This window comes from Dermacentor silvarum, chromosome 1, assembly GCF_013339745.2.
Source record: "Dermacentor silvarum isolate Dsil-2018 chromosome 1, BIME_Dsil_1.4, whole genome shotgun sequence".
In the NCBI taxonomy this organism is placed as follows: domain Eukaryota; kingdom Metazoa; phylum Arthropoda; class Arachnida; order Ixodida; family Ixodidae; genus Dermacentor; species Dermacentor silvarum.
The window spans coordinates 63,077,360-63,084,256 of NC_051154.1; the positions used below are offsets into that span (position 1 = coordinate 63,077,360).

Sequence of the window (6,897 nt, forward strand, 5' to 3'; positions counted from 1 at the left end):
CGTGACCGAGAGCACATTTCAACACGTCCGCCGCCGTTTCAATGCTGGCCGGAGTTCCGGAAAGGACAAAAAAGCCGTCGAACCTGACCCACAGGCTGTGTTTGTGCATACGGTAGCTATACAGTTCGACCGTTGCCGGAGAGGTCCCCCTCACGAATTATGCCGCACCCGGAAGGAAAGCGGGTTTTCGTGCCTTTTCAGGCTGTGTATGCCGATGCCTATCTCCGCAATGGGCCCGCGTAATCGTACGAGCTTCGGTGCCGCTGACCGAACGAGGGTAGAGTCACTGACGAAGGCGGAGTCGCGCACTTTTGTTACACCGCGCGTGTACTCTACGCGCCGCGCGGCCATCGCCGGCGCTTCGCGTGCGCCGCTGCGGCGTTAAACGCGGACTTGCCCGCGCTTTCCGGCCGATGGGTGGTGGGAGCGCCCGGCGGGCGGCGGCGCGGGAAAGCCGTTGGGCGGCGGTCGTTAAGTTTTTCAGTGCGTGGCGCAACAGAATTCTGAACATGTTTGAGATCGGCCGCAGGGTGATAATGCGCGGGCATGAAATTTCGCTTCATTTGTGAAGGGGGCGCGCCGCTGATGACTGTGCGAGTCGGTGTTTTATGAAATTGCGTGCTTGTGCGATTACGCGCAATAAACTAGGCTACGCACACACACAGGCACGCACGTCGGCGCAGAGTCGCCTCGGGTCTGCTCACATCGGAGGCTGGGAATGCACTTTCGCTGCGACAGATTCGAGGAGTGTTAAGTAGTTGCAACGAACGTGCGTCTATTGCGGCCATTAGGACAGGGCTGCTTCGCTACTGTAATCTTTGTCCCGACGACGGAATATGTTATTATGAAACATGGTTCCAGCGCACAAGTAACCACGGACGCGCAGAGAAAGACAACAAGAACGCCGGATTATTTCTGCGCTGGAACGATGTTTCATAATGCTATTCACAACCAACTATAGGCCAGCTGTCTAGGCTTAGCCATGGAATATGATGTCTGCTACAAAAAACTCAACTTTATCGGAAATTTCCAGCTCAACTGTACGTTTGCGCATAAAGATGTCCGAGCAGCCAATTCTTGAAAGTTATTGAGCCCATTTTCCAACCGAATGCCGTAAGACGTGGCGTCACGCAGTCTGATGTTTGAAAAATATCTTCTCAACGTTAACCCCCAGAACGCAAACGTGGACATTAATTATTCGCTGTACCCGGCCCACAACAGCAAAACATGAAAAGGAGAATTGTCTATAGAAGGGACTCAAACACCGCAAAACCCGGAATGCAGTGAACGCAACATACACAGCGCTTACTAACAACCAGTCTTTACATCACTGAAAACCAATTACCATCGCCTTGGCGCTCTTTGGCCACACCTGATCCTTGCCCCAATAACATCCAATAAACAACCAGTGTTCACTGCATATCCACAGCGATATATAGGTAAAAAATAGCCTGCGCAGAGATCGTAAAAGCACCACGGAATTCATCACTGGCCACTATTGTCGGCAGGTTATCATGCACTCGATAAGTATAATCGATTTCACTACAATGTAGAGATACAGAAGGTATGCTAACATAATAATCACCGTGTTGGTATATGTGAAAAGCTTCGCTAATCTTACGGGCACGTTGATCTCTGCACCGTTCTATATATATAAGAGGGTTCTTGGGACGCTACAGAGAACAACGTGCTCGTAATTTGTAGATTCGTAATGCACATCCGGGTGGATTACAATTTTTTCTTTCAGAAAACTTCCTCCACCGTGGGGATTTCCACGGAACATTCTTGCTAATAGAGCTCTCTAAATTCTGCGCTCTAAGTGACCGCTCGTATGCGTTTTAATAACGTTCAGATTTATGCTGTACGTTCTATAGGAAATTACTCGGGAGTTTTAATACGAACACGGAATAGCAGCGAGTTCGAGTCGAACCTTTTGTAAATTGTTCCTGCAGATAAAGTGTGTTTGGTGCGGCAAAAGGCGAGTGATTTTTATTGCCGTTTATTTGCTTTAGCAAAATTCACCCTGAGGAAAAAAAAATAAGGATAAAGCGCTCTGCATGGACGTTTCCATATTTGATCACGTGGGCACGCCGGTGTGAGATGCTTTGTGTTTTGAAAGTTTCAGCGGAACGGTACCACGAGCACAAAAGAAGCACAAGTTTCGGATTTCGAAGGCGCGTCTTGAATACATCGACGTCAACTGGGTTGACGACACGTGAACCGATTATTCATAAAACGTGACCCGCCGTGGTTGCTCAGTGGCTATATGGTGTTGGACTGCTGAGCACGAGGTCGCGGGATCGAATCCCGGCCACGGCGGCCGCATTTCGATGGGAGCGAAATGTGAAAACACGCGTGTACTTTACATTTAGGTGCACGTTAAAGAACCCCAGGTGGTCCAAATTATTCCGCAGTCCCCCACTACGGCGTGCCTCACAATCAGATCGTGGTTTTGGCAAGTAAAACCCCATAATTAATTTTTTATTCATAAAACGTGCAATTATTCAATCATTTTGTAATTTTAAGGCTGTATACGGCTTGATTCGTGAGTATGCGCGTCCGAGCTTTCTGTCGAGCGATTTGAATCGAATTGAGGCACCTGCTGCGTTTGACGTGGTAACTACTTTCAACTTGAGTACGCATAATGGTCTAAAATTCGTTGTGCAGTGCGGCCCATGCATGTTCGGGTCGCGACGTGCAACACTCCCTTTTTTTTTTTGTTACAGTTATGTTATTTTTTGCTGTATAACATTTCTCTGTATGTAAGCGGGCATGCGCCAATTTTATTCACTATATACCCATCTCTCCAAAGTAAACCTTCAGTTAACAGTAAGTACTCGTGGTGTGTTCTATCCCTTCGTGTTTGTCTAGTTTAGCGCTAAATATTAGCACTAAATATAGTTCACCCTCCCTATGGACACAGAAGGCATGTCACACAGAAGCGTTTGTGTGCGTCTTACGCCTTCCGTGTCCGTGTTTTCTATATTTATTTATTTATTTATTTATTTATTTATTTATTTATTTATTTATTTATTTATTTATTTATTTATTTATTTATTTATTTATTTATTTATTTATTTATTTATTTATTTATTTATTTATTTATTTATTTATTTATTTATTTATTTATTTATTATTTATTTATTCAGTGCGCGCCAGAAGTTTAGTAACAGAAAATACTAGCACGGAATGTTTGATGGTTAAATTGCGATATAACCGTATACCATATATGCGTGTACGTCATTTTCGTTTTATGGAACATACAGCGCAGTTTTAAGGCCATCCTTTAAGGCAAGTCACCTGCTCTCCGCAATTCTCTGCATTATTTTGCTCTGTTCATTCTCTATACGTTAGAGGCATTGCAGTTTACATGGAACGGCGGCGCCCCGCGGTATTCGCTTGAGAACGTCGTATTGTGCGAGTTCGGTGCGGAATAAACATTGTATTTGTATTCTCCATTAGGTAAACTGCACTGTTATTGCCACCGCTCGCATCAGCTAACACCGCACACGTTACATCCACTCCGTCTCTCACAGAACCGCGCGCGTAAAAGCGGTCGCTCTATATCCAGAGCAGGACGATTCTTGACTGAGCGGCACGCAGAACTCCCTCGACGCATGCTTTTTTTTTTTTGTCGCGTAAACTCTCTTCTCGAGCCAAGTTTGCTGCGCGATTCGGCAGCCCATAACAAAACCGCGCGGAGTTGTTCCTTTCCGGCCGAGAGCTTCAAATCTGGGCGGCTTCCTAAAAACAAGGCCGTGAAGTGCCCGTCGACCTTCCGACGCTGACGCCGTATAGTTGGCAGCGCTCGTTCATTGTTTTCGTGCAGTTAGTTGTAGCCGGCGCTGTTCCAGCCCGCTCGCCGCGAACATATGGGAAAAAGGCGATTCAAGTGCGGAGCTTTCGGTGCGCGGATGGTGCGTGGAGGAGGGCTCCCACCGCTCCGCATTTTTAGGCCCGCGCCCGCACACCCGCTGCTGTGCGAAGAAGCTCGCACGCGCTGCAGCAGCGAGCCCGATTAAGCCGGGATGTGGAGCGTACACACGCGAGCAGCGCGCTGCGGCCCCCGCTGCCTGTGTTTCCGGCCAGCCGCATCCATCACTTCATTTCGCACCGCACGTGTAGGGAATTGTTTTCGCCTAGAACGCAGCACTAGCCATACACAGTATATGTATATACTCTTACTGTGCAACTGAGGAAGGGGCGGAAGGAGGAGGCGTTTCCAATGGCGTTGAAGCGCGCAGATATGGTGCTCGCGGGCATGCTGTCGGAGAAGCCGTGACCGGAGATGCATTTATACGGATTTCAGTGAAGGAAGCGACATTTTACTTTTTGGAGCGGATTTCAGAGCAGAAAAAAAAATGTGTTTTCGGAGCAGAAAGAATGCTAGTTTGGAGAAGCTTTCGTATAGCAGATGGCAAAATATGCCATACGACTCCTGGAGTTAACAAAAAGCATCACTGGAGCATGTCATAAATGTTAATATTTATTATGAAACATATTGCACATACAGTAATCAACGCAAGTTGCGAGAAACGAACAATTAAGAAGAAGAATGGTTATCTAACGCGTACTAAATTAAGCTATATTAAAATGCCAGTTCTTGTGGCAGAAACGAGATGAAAGCTGATAAAGCTGAGCACCACAATGTAAAAGTAATCAGTCACATATCAGAGTTGCCATAGCTGCAGTTGGTAATCAGTATGACATCAAATTTCTCAGCGCCGTTTCGGAGCAGCTTCGGAGCAGTTACTAACAAAAATGGCAGTTTGGAGCAGCATGTAGCAGAATTTCTGTTTGGAGCAATTGGAGCAGTACTTCCATCACTGGTATATTTTAAGCTGTTGTGTGTCTTCCACGTATACGCTACACCGTTTTCATGACGCTGCGCGTTCTAGTTGTACTCTAGTAAACATGATGTTCAGTTATTTCCCAGCAAAATACAACCAACTTGGCTGCTTCTAACCGGCTGTGTCGCACTTTCGCTACACGTACAGGTTCAGTATAAGCTTCTAAATATGAAATGGACGCTGAATTAGAGAGAGAGAGAGAGACAAAGATATATAGCTGGTTTCTAATGTCATGTGTGACATGTCTGACAACCAAGTGTTCCAACATCGCGCATTTGGAAAACGAAGCCCTATCTGAGATTGCAACGAGGTTGAACGTTACAAAAGCCCGCGTAGCCGCACCCACAAGTTTCACAAGTAATAGGTTCACAAGTTTCCAGCTTCCTCTCTGCAATATACCAACCGTTTCACAAGATGCTACGAGATGTGAGATGATTCACTTCACAAGTCAAAAGATACAGTGAATGAAAGGGACGATATAGAGGCATCTTTTGGCACTAGACGCCCTCGGTTCGGTTTCTTCTTCTTCTTCTTCTTTTTTTTTTTTTTTGTTAACGTACGTATTATAAATTGGACGGAAAACGTTGAAAGTAACTTCCGGTTCTCACCACACATACGAACACTTCGAAGTCTCAGTGAAATGTATTTGGTCGTGTAAACAAAATCAGGTCATGAAAGGTTCAGTGTAAAATAAATTATCACTGTGAATGAATGACTAAGGTGTGTTAAAACTCCTTTTTTTTTTTTTTTGCTGCACTTGTACGTTCAATAGTTCTGATCAACACCATTGTTTCTTGTTTTTCTCTGCAATGCAGGAGTGATCTACATTGCACATTAACTGGCGACAAAACGAGCATTTTGGAAACGACGCACACGCGCTCTGCTCGTCAGTGTTCTCCGATAAGCAATGCTCTGCATAGCCGCTGTGCCTGCAATACACTTCTCCTTTGGATCCTCTGCTGTCTGCGCGCGTCTGCCCTGTTTTTCTATGCTTGTGTGTTCAGTTCCTCAACAGTGTCTTTCAATTTAACGTACCGTGCATGCGTCGTCTTTTCAGTGGTCGCCGTTGGTGTAAAGCCACGCGCGACACTTAGCGGGATCTGCAGCGTTCGGTCCATGCATGCGTATTTTTTTAAATTTTTTTCTAATCATTCTTTGATTTTCCCGTGCCGAGTGACCTCAGCTAGTAGCCCTGATTTAATTTTCATTTCAATAGAGACCGCTGAGGTGGCGGCTGATGTGCTTGCAGGCTGTCACAGTCGCGCAGCTGCCGCTCACTTCAATCAGTTAAGACTCTAGTCTCTGGCTGCTGCCCCGGGTTCGCTTGTCGGGCCAGACGATGAAAGGTCAGGAGGCGCCCCATTCCAAGATGCGTACTCACCGTAAGCATGCACTGGCGGGGGTTGCCCACTTGCCTGGACAGCGCCTCGAGTTCGGTGATCGCGTGGTAGTCGGTGCGATTAAAGATTGCTGCGTTTGCTTCGACGCCTGCGGTTAACTCACGGTCCACCACAACGAACAACGAGTAAGGACTGCACGTCGGCGACAGCGGAGGCGAACAGCGAGGCTGCGTGTCGTCGCGGAGCGCCTTGCGCGGTGTGCATATCGTACAGGTGTTTGCTTCTCGTGTTTGTTTAGCAAAATAGATTGTAGTTCACATTTGGTCTACTGGCTGCGCATTAATGTTTTTTCACCACTGTCAAGCATCCACGGACGAGTCACATCCCAGAAAGTTTTCGTACATGCAAATGCAACAGCTCGGTTATCGTGATTAATTGGCTGACGCGCGAGTGCATGACAATCAGTAACTGATTTTGCGTACGTTAAGTTTTGAGAACATAATACCTGATGCAGAAGCCGATATGATGGAAATGCGCATTCATACTGTTGGCGAAACGTGACTGGCCTAACGTGCTATTCGAATAAATATTCAAATGCTTCGCGACGTCGCTCGATATACAACCGAAAACGACCACGACCGCACGTGCAAACTTACGGTGGTAAAACCAGTAAAGACTGCGAAGCCTTCGGAGCTCAGTGGGCGCTC

General features: G+C 46.7%; 1 protein-coding gene across 1 annotated transcript in view; it reads left to right on the plus strand.

Moving 5' to 3' along the window:
- Positions 1–5,800, plus strand: part of LOC119464405 (bromodomain-containing protein 7-like) — a 100,766-nt gene extending 94,966 nt beyond the window's left edge. The window contains exon 18 of the mRNA XM_037725374.2: positions 5,666–5,800. The gene's annotated coding sequence lies outside the window, so the exon portion shown is untranslated. The remainder of the gene's footprint in view (positions 1–5,665) is intronic.
- Positions 5,801–6,897: the final 1,097 nt, after the last annotated feature.